At 51.8% G+C, this 12,945-nt stretch overlaps 1 protein-coding gene across 1 annotated transcript in view; it reads left to right on the forward strand.

Annotated features, from left to right (window-relative positions):
* The window catches only part of LOC109882700 (metabotropic glutamate receptor 7-like), a 393,305-nt gene that overhangs the window by 235,932 nt on the left and 144,428 nt on the right, over positions 1-12,945 (forward strand). The window lies entirely within an intron of this gene.

Here is a 12,945-nt window from a genome sequence, read left to right on the forward strand (position 1 = left end):
GACTATTTTCTACATTGTTGAATAATAGTGAAGACGTGTTGTGTTATTTCATAGTGTTGATGTCTTCACTATTATTCTACAAGGGAGAAAGTAGTAAAAATAAAGAAAAACCCTTGAATAAGTAGGTGTTCTAAAACTTTGGACTGGTACTGTGTATATATGGTACAGGTCGGCAGGCAGGCCTAGGGACAGGCAGAGTGGTCAGGCAGGTGTGCTCAGAGTCAGGACAGGCAGAGTGGTCAGGCAGGTGTGCTCAGAGTCAGGACAGGCAGAGTGGTCTTGCAGGTGGGCTCAGAGTCAGGACAGGCAGAGTGGTCTTGCAGGCGGGCTCAGAGTCAGGACAGGCAGAGTGGTCAGGCAGGCGTGCTCAGAGTCAGGACAGGCAGAGTGGTCAGGCAGGCGTGCTCAGAGTCAGGACAGGCAGAGTGTTCTTGCAGGCGTGCTCAGAGTCAGGACAGGCAAAGGTTAAAATTGAGAGAGCAAGAAAAGAGAGACAAGGAAAAGCAGGCGCTGAGACACAAAAGTCTGGTTGACTCAAACAAACAAGACCAACTGGCAACAGACACACAGAGAACACAGGTATAAATACACTGGGGATTATGGGGAAGATGGGCGACACCTGGAGGGGGGAGGAGACAAGCACAAGGTGAAACACATCAGGGTGTGAGACCGAGAGACTTGCAGCTGTTATTGCTTCAAAGGTTGGCTTTACAAAGTAGTGACTTTTTGGGGAGGGGGGGGGGGGGTGAATAGTTACGCTCAAGTTTTCTGGGGTTTTTTGTATTTGATTTCTTGTTTGTTTTACAATTTTTTAAAAATATTTTGAATCTTCAAAGTTGTAGGCATGTTGTGTAAATCAAATTATACAAAATCCCCCCCAAATACATTTTTATTCCAGGTTGTAAGGCCAAAAAATAGGAGGGCCACTGTATCTGTATCGGCTGTGCATAACAATGAAATAGTAAAGACAGGTGTGATAGTATGATATTTACACATTGTAGTATTATCTGAACACTGCTTTACACAGTACGATCGTTTATTCTACATGGAACTCTTACAAAAATAGAAAATAGGAAAACGCTGTTTACAATATTTACATGAAATCAACCACTGGAGATTTGAAGACAGATCCTCACCCAGAGAGCTGTACATATCAGTGTGTTAGACAGAGAGCTGTACATGTCATTGTGTTTAGACAGAGACCTGTACAGGTCAGTGTGTCAGACAGACAGAGAGCTGTACAGGTCAGTGTGTCAGACAGACAGAGAGCTGTACAGGTCAGTGTGTCAGACAGAGAGCTGTACAGGTCAGTGTGTCAGACAGAGAGCTGTACAGGCCAGTGTGTCGGAGAGAGCTGTACAGGTCAGTGTGTTAGACAGAGAGCTGTACAGGCCAGTGTGTCAGACAGAGAGCTGTACAGGCCAGTGTGTCAGACAGAGAGCTGTACAGGTCAGTGTGTCAGACAGAGAGCTGTACAGGTCAGTGTGTCAGACAGAGAGCTGTACAGATCAGTGTGTCAGACAGAGAGCTGTACAGGTCAGTGTGACAGACAGAAAGCTGTACAGGCCAGTGTGTCAGACAGAGAGCTGTACAGGTCAGTGTGTCAGACAGAGAGCTGTACAGGCCAGTGTGTCAGACAGACAGAGAGCTGTACAGGTCAGTGTGTCAGACAGACAGAGAGCTGTACAGGCCAGTGTGTCAGACAGACAGAGAGCTGTACAGGTCAGTGTGTCAGACAGAGAGCTGTACAGGCCAGTGTGTCAGACAGAGAGCTGTACAGGTCAGTGTGTCAGACAGAGAGCTGTACAGGCCAGTGTGTCAGACAGAGAGCTGTACAGGTCAGTGTGTTTAGACAGAGAGCTGTACAGGCCAGTGTGTCAGACAGAGAGCTGTACAGGCCAGTGTGTCAGACAGAGAGCTGTACAGGTCAGTGTGTCAGACAGACAGAGAGCTGTACAGGTCCGTGTGTCAGACAGAGAGCTGTACAGGTCAGTGTGTCAGACAGAGAGCTGTACAGGCCAGTGTGTCAGACAGAGAGCTGTACAGGTCAGTGTGTCAGACAGAGAGCTGTACAGGTCAGTGTGTTAGACAGAGAGCTGTACAGGTCAGTGTGTCAGACAGAGAGCTGTACAGGCCAGTGTGTCAGACAGAGAGCTGTACAGGCCAGTGTGTCAGACAGAGAGCTGTACAGGCCAGTGTGTCAGACAGAGAGCTGTACAGGTCAGTGTGTTAGACAGAGAGCTGTACAGGTCAGTGTGTTAGACAGAGAGCTGTACAGGTCAGTGTGTCAGACAGAGAGCTGTACAGGTCAGTGTGTCAGACAGAGAGCTGTACAGGTCAGTGTGTCAGACAGAGAGCTGTACAGGTCAGTGTGTCAGACAGAGAGCTGTACAGGTCAGTGTGTCAGACAGAGAGAGAGCTGTACAGGCCAGTGTGTCAGACAGACAGAGAGCTGTACAGGTCAGTGTGTCAGACAGAGAGCTGTACAGGTCAGTGTGTCAGACCGAGAGCTGTACAGGTCAGTGTGTCAGACAAACAGAGAGCTGTACAGGCCAGTGTGTCAGACAGACAGAGAGCTGTACAGGCCAGTGTGTCAGACAGAGAGCTGTACAGGTCAGTGTGTCAGACAGAGAGCTGTACAGGCCAGTGTGTCAGACAGAGAGCTGTACAGGTCAGTGTGTTAGACAGAGAGCTGTACAGGCCAGTGTGTCAGAGAGAGAGCTGTACAGGTCAGTGTGTTAGACAGAGAGCTGTACAGGCCAGTGTGTCAGACAGAGAGCTGTACAGGCCAGTGTGTCAGACAGAGAGCTGTACAGGTCAGTGTGTCAGACAGAGAGCTGTACAGGTCAGTGTGTCAGACAGAGAGCTGTACAGATCAGTGTGTCAGACAGAGAGCTGTACAGGTCAGTGTGACAGACAGAAAGCTGTACAGGCCAGTGTGTCAGACAGAGAGCTGTACAGGTCAGTGTGTCAGACAGAGAGCTGTACAGGCCAGTGTGTCAGACAGACAGAGAGCTGTACAGGTCAGTGTGTCAGACAGACAGAGAGCTGTACAGGCCATTGTGTCAGACAGACAGAGAGCTGTACAGGTCAGTGTGTCAGACAGAGAGCTGTACAGGCCAGTGTGTCAGACAGAGAGCTGTACAGGTCAGTGTGTCAGACAGAGAGCTGTACAGGCCAGTGTGTCAGACAGAGAGCTGTACAGGTCAGTGTGTTTAGACAGAGAGCTGTACAGGTCAGTGTGTTAGACAGAGAGCTGTACAGGCCAGTGTGTCAGACAGAGAGCTGTACAGGTCAGTGTGTCAGACAGACAGAGAGCTGTACAGGTCCGTGTGTCAGACAGAGAGCTGTACAGGTCAGTGTGTCAGACAGAGAGCTGTACAGGCCAGTGTGTCAGACAGAGAGCTGTACAGGTCAGTGTGTCAGACAGAGAGCTGTACAGGTCAGTGTGTTAGACAGAGAGCTGTACAGGTCAGTGTGTCAGACAGAGAGCTGTACAGGCCAGTGTGTCAGACAGAGAGCTGTACAGGCCAGTGTGTCAGACAGAGAGCTGTACAGGTCAGTGTGTTAGACAGAGAGCTGTACAGGTCAGTGTGTTAGACAGAGAGCTGTACAGGTCAGTGTGTCAGACAGAGAGCTGTACAGGTCAGTGTGTCAGACAGAGAGCTGTACAGGTCAGTGTGTCAGACAGAGAGCTGTACAGGTCAGTGTGTTAGACAGAGAGCTGTACAGGTCAGTGTGTCAGACAGAGAGCTGTACAGGCCAGTGTGTCAGACAGACAGAGAGCTGTACAGGTCAGTGTGTCAGACAGAGAGAGAGCTGTACAGGCCAGTGTGTCAGACAGACAGAGAGCTGTACAGGTCAGTGTGTCAGACAGAGAGCTGTACAGGTCAGTGTGTCAGACAGAGAGCTGTACAGGCCAGTGTGTCAGACAGAGAGCTGTACAGGCCAGTGTGTCAGACAGAGAGCTGTACAGGTCAGTGTGTCAGACAGAAAGCTGTACAGGCCAGTGTGTCAGACAGAGAGCTGTACAGGTCAGTGTGTCAGACAGAGAGCTGTACAGGCCAGTGTGTCAGACAGAGAGCTGTACAGGCCAGTGTGTCAGACAGAGAGCTGTACAGGCCAGTGTGTCAGACAGAGAGCTGTACAGGCCAGTGTGTCAGACAGAGAGCTGTACAGGCCAGTGTGCCAGACAGAGAGCTGTACAGGTCAGTGTGTCAGACAGAGAGCTGTACAGGCCAGTGTGTCAGACAGAGAGCTGTACAGGCCAGTGTGTCAGACAGAGAGCTGTACAGGCCAGTGTGTCAGACAGAGAGCTGTACAGGCCAGTATGTCAGACAGAGAGCTGTAAGGTCAGTGTGTCAGACAGAGAGCTGTACAGGCCAGTGTGTCAGACAGAGAGCTGTACAGGTCAGTGTGTTTAGACAGAGACCTGTACAGGTCAGTGTGTCAGACAGACAGAGAGCTGTACAGGCCAGTGTGTCAGACAGAGAGCTGTACAGGCCAGTGTGTCAGACAGAGAGCTGTACAGGTCAGTGTGACAGACAGAGAGCTGTACAGGCCAGTGTGTCAGACAGAGAGCTGTACAGGTCAGTGTGTCAGACAGAGAGCTGTACAGGCCAGTGTGTCAGACAGACAGAGAGCTGTACAGGTCAGTGTGTCAGACAGACAGAGAGCTGTACAGGCCAGTGTGGCAGACAGACAGAGAGCTGTACAGGTCAGTGTGTCAGACAGAGAGCTGTACAGGCCAGTGTGTCAGACAGAGAGCTGTACAGGTCAGTGTGTCAGACAGAGAGCTGTACAGGCCAGTGTGTCAGACAGAGAGCTGTACAGGTCAGTGTGTTTAGACAGAGAGCTGTACAGGTCAGTGTGTCAGACAGAGAGCTGTACAGGCCAGTGTGTCAGACAGAGAGCTGTACAGGTCAGTGTGTCAGACAGACAGAGAGCTGTACAGGTCCGTGTGGCAGACAGAGAGCTGTACAGGTCAGTGTGTCAGACAGAGAGCTGTACAGGCCAGTGTGACAGACAGAGAGCTGTACAGGCCAGTGTGTCAGACAGAGAGCTGTACAGGTCAGTGTGTCAGACAGAGAGCTGTACAGGTCAGTGTGTCAGACAGACAGAGAGCTGTACAGGTCAGTGTGTCAGACAAAGAGCTGTACAGGTCAGTGTGTCAGACAGAGAGCTGTACAGGCCAGTGTGTCAGACAGAGAGCTGTACAGGTCAGTGTGTCAGACAGAGAGCTGTACAGGTCAGTGTGTTAGACAGAGAGCTGTACAGGTCAGTGTGTCAGACAGAGAGCTGTACAGGCCAGTGTGTCAGACAGAGAGCTGTACAGGCCAGTGTGTCAGACAGAGAGCTGTACAGGTCAGTGTGTTAGACAGAGAGCTGTACAGGTCAGTGTGTTAGACAGAGAGCTGTACAGGTCAGTGTGTCAGACAGAGAGCTGTACAGGTCAGTGTGTCAGACAGAGAGCTGTACAGGTCAGTGTGTCAGACAGAGAGCTGTACAGGTCAGTGTGTTAGACAGAGAGCTGTACAGGTCAGTGTGTCAGACAGAGAGCTGTACAGGCCAGTGTGTCAGACAGAGAGCTGTACAGGTCAGTGTGTTAGACAGAGAGCTGTACAGGTCAGTGTGTCAGACAGAGAGCTGTACAGGTCAGTGTGTCAGACAGAGAGCTGTACAGGTCAGTGTGTCAGACAGAGAGCTGTACAGGTCAGTGTGTCAGACAGAGAGCTGTACAGGCCAGTGTGTCAGACAGAGAGCTGTACAGGCCAGTGTGTCAGACAGAGAGCTGTACAGGTCAGTGTGTCAGACAGAAAGCTGTACAGGCCAGTGTGTCAGACAGAGAGCTGTACAGGTCAGTGTGTCAGACAGAGAGCTGTACAGGCCAGTGTGTCAGACAGAGAGCTGTACAGGTCAGTGTGTCAGACAGAGAGCTGTACAGGCCAGTGTGTCAGACAGAGAGCTGTACAGGCCAGTGTGTCAGACAGAGAGCTGTACAGGCCAGTGTGTCAGACAGAGAGCTGTACAGGTCAGTGTGTTAGACAGAGAGCTGTACAGGCCAGTGTGTCAGACAGAGAGCTGTACAGGCCAGTGTGTCAGACAGAGAGCTGTACAGGTCAGTGTGTTAGACAGAGAGCTGTACAGGTCAGTGTGTTAGACAGAGAGCTGTACAGGTCAGTGTGTCAGACAGAGAGCTGTACAGGTCAGTGTGTCAGACAGAGAGCTGTACAGGTCAGTGTGTCAGACAGAGAGCTGTACAGGTCAGTGTGTTAGACAGAGAGCTGTACAGGTCAGTGTGTCAGACAGAGAGCTGTACAGGCCAGTGTGTCAGACAGAGAGCTGTACAGGTCAGTGTGTTAGACAGAGAGCTGTACAGGTCAGTGTGTCAGACAGAGAGCTGTACAGGTCAGTGTGTCAGACAGAGAGCTGTACAGGTCAGTGTGTCAGACAGAGAGCTGTACAGGTCAGTGTGTCAGACAGAGAGCTGTACAGGCCAGTGTGTCAGACAGAGAGCTGTACAGGTCAGTGTGTCAGACAGAAAGCTGTACAGGCCAGTGTGTCAGACAGAGAGCTGTACAGGTCAGTGTGTCAGACAGAGAGCTGTACAGGCCAGTGTGTCAGACAGAGAGCTGTACAGGTCAGTGTGTCAGACAGAGAGCTGTAAGGCCAGTGTGTCAGACAGAGAGCTGTACAGGCCAGTGTGTCAGACAGAGAGCTGTACAGGCCAGTGTGTCAGACAGAGAGCTGTACAGGTCAGTGTGTCAGACAGAGAGCTGTACAGGCCAGTGTGTCAGACAGAGAGCTGTACAGGTCAGTGTGTCAGACAGAGAGCTGTACAGGCCAGTGTGTCAGACAGAGAGCTGTACAGGCCAGTGTGTCAGACAGAGAGCTGTACAGGTCAGTGTGTCAGACAGAGAGCTGTACAGGCCAGTGTGACAGACAGGGAGCTGTACAGGTCAGTGTGTCAGACAGAGAGCTGTACAGGTCAGTGTGACAGACAGAGAGCTGTACAGGCCAGTGTGTCAGACAGAGAGCTGTACAGGTTAGTGTGTCAGACAGAGAGCTGTACAGGCCAGTGTGTCAGACAGAGAGCTGTACAGGCCAGTGTGTCAGACAGAGAGCTGTACAGGCCAGTGTGTCAGACAGACAGAGAGCTGTACAGGTCAGTGTGTCAGACAGACAGAGAGCTGTACAGGCCAGTGTGTCAGACAGACAGAGAGCTGTACAGGTCAGTGTGTCAGACAGAGAGCTGTACAGGTCAGTGTATCAGACAGAGAGCTGTACATGCCAGTGTGTCAGACAGACAGAGAGCTGTACAGGCCAGTGTGTCAGACAGACAGAGAGCTGTACAGGCCAGTGTGTCAGACAGACAGAGAGCTGTACAGGCCAGTGTGTCAGACAGAGAGCTGTACAGGTCAGTGTGTCAGACAGACAGAGAGCTGTACAGGCCAGTGTGTCAGACAGACAGAGAGCTGTACAGGTCAGTGTGTCAGACAGAGAGCTGTACAGGTCAGTGTATCAGACAGAGAGCTGTACATGCCAGTGTGTCAGACAGACAGAGAGCTGTACAGGCCAGTGTGTCAGACAGACAGAGAGCTGTACAGGCCAGTGTGTCAGACAGACAGAGAGCTGTACAGGCCAGTGTGTCAGACAGAGAGCTGTACAGGCCAGTGTGTCAGACAGAGAGCTGTACAGGTCAGTGTGTTAGACAGAGAGCTGTACAGGTCAGTGTGTCAGACAGAGAGCTGTACAGGTCAGTGTGTCAGACAGAGAGCTGTACAGGTCAGTGTGTCAGACAGAGAGCTGTACAGGTCAGTGTGTCAGACAGAGAGCTGTACAGGCCAGTGTGTCAGACAGAGAGCTGTACAGGCCAGTGTGTCAGACAGAGAGCTGTACAGGTCAGTGTGTCAGACAGAAAGCTGTACAGGCCAGTGTGTCAGACAGAGAGCTGTACAGGTCAGTGTGTCAGACAGAGAGCTGTACAGGCCAGTGTGTCAGACAGAGAGCTGTACAGGTCAGTGTGTCAGACAGAGAGCTGTACAGGCCAGTGTGTCAGACAGAGAGCTGTACAGGCCAGTGTGTCAGACAGAGAGCTGTACAGGCCAGTGTGTCAGACAGAGAGCTGTACAGGTCAGTGTGTCAGACAGAGAGCTGTACAGGCCAGTGTGTCAGACAGAGAGCTGTACAGGTCAGTGTGTCAGACAGAGAGCTGTACAGGCCAGTGTGTCAGACAGAGAGCTGTACAGGCCAGTGTGTCAGACAGAGAGCTGTACAGGCCAGTGTGTCAGACAGAGAGCTGTACAGGCCAGTGTGTCAGACAGACAGAGAGCTGTACAGGTCAGTGTGTCAGACAGACAGAGAGCTGTACAGGCCAGTGTGTCAGACAGACAGAGAGCTGTACAGGTCAGTGTGTCAGACAGAGAGCTGTACAGGTCAGTGTATCAGACAGAGAGCTGTACATGCCAGTGTGTCAGACAGACAGAGAGCTGTACAGGCCAGTGTGTCAGACAGACAGAGAGCTGTACAGGACAGTGTGTCAGACAGACAGAGAGCTGTACAGGCCAGTGTGTCAGACAGAGAGCTGTACAGGTCAGTGTGTCAGACAGACAGAGAGCTGTACAGGCCAGTGTGTCAGACAGACAGAGAGCTGTACAGGTCAGTGTGTCAGACAGAGAGCTGTACAGGTCAGTGTATCAGACAGAGAGCTGTACATGCCAGTGTGTCAGACAGACAGAGAGCTGTACAGGCCAGTGTGTCAGACAGACAGAGAGCTGTACAGGCCAGTGTGTCAGACAGACAGAGAGCTGTACAGGCCAGTGTGTCAGACAGAGAGCTGTACAGGTCAGTGTGTCAGACAGACAGAGAGCTGTACAGGTCAGTGTGACAGACAGAGAGCTGTACAGGCCAGTGTGACAGACAAAGAGCTGTACAGGTCAGTGTGTCAGACAGAGAGCTGTACAGGCCAGTGTGTCAGACAGAGAGCTGTACAGGTCAGTGTGTCAGACAGAGAGCTGTACAGGCCAGTGTGTCAGACAGACAGAGAGCTGTACAGGTCAGTGTGTCAGACAGAGAGCTGTACAGGTCAGTGTATCAGACAGAGAGCTGTACATGCCAGTGTGTCAGACAGACAGAGAGCTGTACAGGCCAGTGTGTCAGACAGACAGAGAGCTGTACAGGCCAGTGTGTCAGACAGACAGAGAGCTGTACAGGCCAGTGTGTCAGACAGAGAGCTGTACAGGTCAGTGTGTCAGACAGACAGAGAGCTGTACAGGTCAGTGTGACAGACAGAGAGCTGTACAGGCCAGTGTGACAGACAAAGAGCTGTACAGGTCAGTGTGTCAGACAGAGAGCTGTACAGGCCAGTGTGTCAGACAGAGAGCTGTACAGGTCAGTGTGTCAGACAGAGAGCTGTACAGGCCAGTGTGACAGACAGAGAGCTGTACAGGCCAGTGTGTCAGACAAAGAGCTGTACAGGTCAGTGTGTCAGACAGAGAGCTGTACAGGCCAGTGTGTCAGACAGAGAGCTGTACAGGTCAGTGTGTCAGACAGAGAGCTGTACAGGTCAGTGTGTTAGACAGAGAGCTGTACAGGTCAGTGTGTCAGACAGAGAGCTGTACATGCCAGTGTGTCAGACAGAGAGCTGTACAGGCCAGTGTGTCAGACAGAGAGCTGTACAGGTCAGTGTGTTAGACAGAGAGCTGTACAGGTCAGTGTGTTAGACAGAGAGCTGTACAGGTCAGTGTGTCAGACAGAGAGCTGTACAGGTCAGTGTGTCAGACAGAGAGCTGTACAGGTCAGTGTGTCAGACAGAGAGCTGTACAGGTCAGTGTGTTAGACAGAGAGCTGTACAGGTCAGTGTGTCAGACAGAGAGCTGTACAGGCCAGTGTGTCAGACAGACAGAGAGCTGTACAGGTCAGTGTGTCAGACAGACAGAGAGCTGTACAGGCCAGTGTGTCAGACAGACAGAGAGCTGTACAGGTCAGTGTGTCAGACAGAGAGCTGTACAGGTCAGTGTGTCAGACAGAGAGCTGTACAGGCCAGTGTGTCAGACAGAGAGCTGTACAGGCCAGTGTGTCAGACAGAGAGCTGTAAAGGTCAGTGTGTCAGACAGAGAGCTGTACAGGCCAGTGTGTCAGACAGAGAGCTGTACAGGCCAGTGTGTCAGACAGACAGAGAGCTGTACAGGTCAGTGTGTCAGACAGAGAGCTGTACAGGTCAGTGTGTCAGACAGAGAGCTGTACAGGCCAGTGTGTCAGACAGAGAGCTGTACAGGCCAGTGTGTCAGACAGAGAGTTGTACAGGTCAGTGTGTCAGACAGAGAGCTGTACAGGCCAGTGTGTCAGACAGAGAGCTGTACAGGCCAGTGTGTCAGACAGAGAGCTGTACAGGCCAGTGTGACAGACAGAGAGCTGTACAGGTCAGTGTGTCAGACAGAGAGCTGTACAGGTCAGTGTGACAGACAGAGAGCTGTACAGGCCAGTGTGTCAGACAGAGAGCTGTACAGGTCAGTGTGTCAGACAGAGAGCTGTACAGGCCAGTGTGTCAGACAGAGAGCTGTACAGGCCAGTGTGTCAGACAGAGAGCTGTACAGGCCAGTGTGTCAGACAGACAGAGAGCTGTACAGGCCAGTGTGTCAGACAGACAGAGAGCTGTACAGGCCAGTGTGTCAGACAGACAGAGAGCTGTACAGGCCAGTGTGTCAGACAGATAGCTGTACAGGTCAGTGTGTCAGACAGAGAGCTGTACATGCCAGTGTGTCAGACAGACAGAGAGCTGTACAGGCCAGTGTGTCAGACAGACAGAGAGCTGTACAGGCCAGTGTGTCAGACAGACAGAGAGCTATACAGGCCAGTGTGTTAGACAGAGAGCTGTACAGGTCAGTGTGACAGACAGAGAGCTGTACAGGCCAGTGTGACAGACAAAGAGCTGTACAGGTCAGTGTGTCAGACAGAGAGCTGTACAGGCCAGTGTGTCAGACAGAGAGCTGTACAGGTCAGTGTGTCAGACAGAGAGCTGTACAGGCCAGTGTGTCAGACAGACAGAGAGCTGTACAGGTCAGTGTGTCAGACAGAGAGCTGTACAGGTCAGTGTATCAGACAGAGAGCTGTACATGCCAGTGTGTCAGACAGACAGAGAGCTGTACAGGCCAGTGTGTCAGACAGACAGAGAGCTGTACAGGCCAGTGTGTCAGACAGACAGAGAGCTGTACAGGCCAGTGTGTCAGACAGAGAGCTGTACAGGTCAGTGTGTCAGACAGACAGAGAGCTGTACAGGTCAGTGTGACAGACAGACAGAGAGCTGTACAGGCCAGTGTGACAGACAAAGAGCTGTACAGGTCAGTGTGTCAGACAGAGAGCTGTACAGGCCAGTGTGTCAGACAGAGAGCTGTACAGGTCAGTGTGTCAGACAGAGAGCTGTACAGGCCAGTGTGACAGACAGAGAGCTGTACAGGCCAGTGTGTCAGACAAAGAGCTGTACAGGTCAGTGTGTCAGACAGAGAGCTGTACAGGCCAGTGTGTCAGACAGAGAGCTGTACAGGTCAGTGTGTCAGACAGAGAGCTGTACAGGTCAGTGTGTTAGACAGAGAGCTGTACAGGTCAGTGTGTCAGACAGAGAGCTGTACATGCCAGTGTGTCAGACAGAGAGCTGTACAGGCCAGTGTGTCAGACAGAGAGCTGTACAGGTCAGTGTGTTAGACAGAGAGCTGTACAGGTCAGTGTGTTAGACAGAGAGCTGTACAGGTCAGTGTGTCAGACAGAGAGCTGTACAGGTCAGTGTGTCAGACAGAGAGCTGTACAGGTCAGTGTGTCAGACAGAGAGCTGTACAGGTCAGTGTGTTAGACAGAGAGCTGTACAGGTCAGTGTGTCAGACAGAGAGCTGTACAGGCCAGTGTGTCAGACAGACAGAGAGCTGTACAGGCCAGTGTGTCAGACAGACAGAGAGCTGTACAGGTCAGTGTGTCAGACAGAGAGCTGTACAGGTCAGTGTGTCAGACAGAGAGCTGTACAGGCCAGTGTGTCAGACAGAGAGCTGTACAGGCCAGTGTGTCAGACAGAGAGCTGTAAAGGTCAGTGTGTCAGACAGAGAGCTGTACAGGCCAGTGTGTCAGACAGAGAGTTGTACAGGTCAGTGTGTCAGACAGAGAGCTGTACAGGCCAGTGTGTCAGACAGAGAGCTGTACAGGCCAGTGTGTCAGACAGAGAGCTGTACAGGCCAGTGTGACAGACAGAGAGCTGTACAGGTCAGTGTGTCAGACAGAGAGCTGTACAGGTCAGTGTGACAGACAGAGAGCTGTACAGGCCAGTGTGTCAGACAGAGAGCTGTACAGGTCAGTGTGTCAGACAGAGAGCTGTACAGGCCAGTGTGTCAGACAGAGAGCTGTACAGGCCAGTGTGTCAGACAGAGAGCTGTACAGGCCAGTGTGTCAGACAGACAGAGAGCTGTACAGGCAGTGTGTCAGACAGACAGAGAGCTGTACAGGCCAGTGTGTCAGACAGACAGAGAGCTGTACAGGCCAGTGTGTCAGACAGATAGCTGTACAGGTCAGTGTGTCAGACAGAGAGCTGTACATGCCAGTGTGTCAGACAGACAGAGAGCTGTACAGGCCAGTGTGTCAGACAGACAGAGAGCTGTACAGGCCAGTGTGTCAGACAGACAGAGAGCTATACAGGCCAGTGTGTTAGACAGAGAGCTGTACAGGTCAGTGTGACAGACAGAGAGCTGTACAGGCCAGTGTGTCAGACAGAGAGCTGTACAAGCCAGTGTGTCAGACAGAGAGCTGTACATGCCAGTGTAACAGACAGAGAGCTATACAGGTCAGTGTGTCAGACAGAGAGAGAGCTGTACAGGCCAGTGTGTCAGACAGACAGAGAGCTGTACAGGCCAGTGTGTCAGACAGAGAGCTGTACAGGTCAGTGTGTCAGACAGAGAGAGACCTGTA

This window comes from Oncorhynchus kisutch, linkage group LG1 (genome assembly GCF_002021735.2).
Source record: "Oncorhynchus kisutch isolate 150728-3 linkage group LG1, Okis_V2, whole genome shotgun sequence".
NCBI classification, from domain to species: domain Eukaryota; kingdom Metazoa; phylum Chordata; class Actinopteri; order Salmoniformes; family Salmonidae; genus Oncorhynchus; species Oncorhynchus kisutch.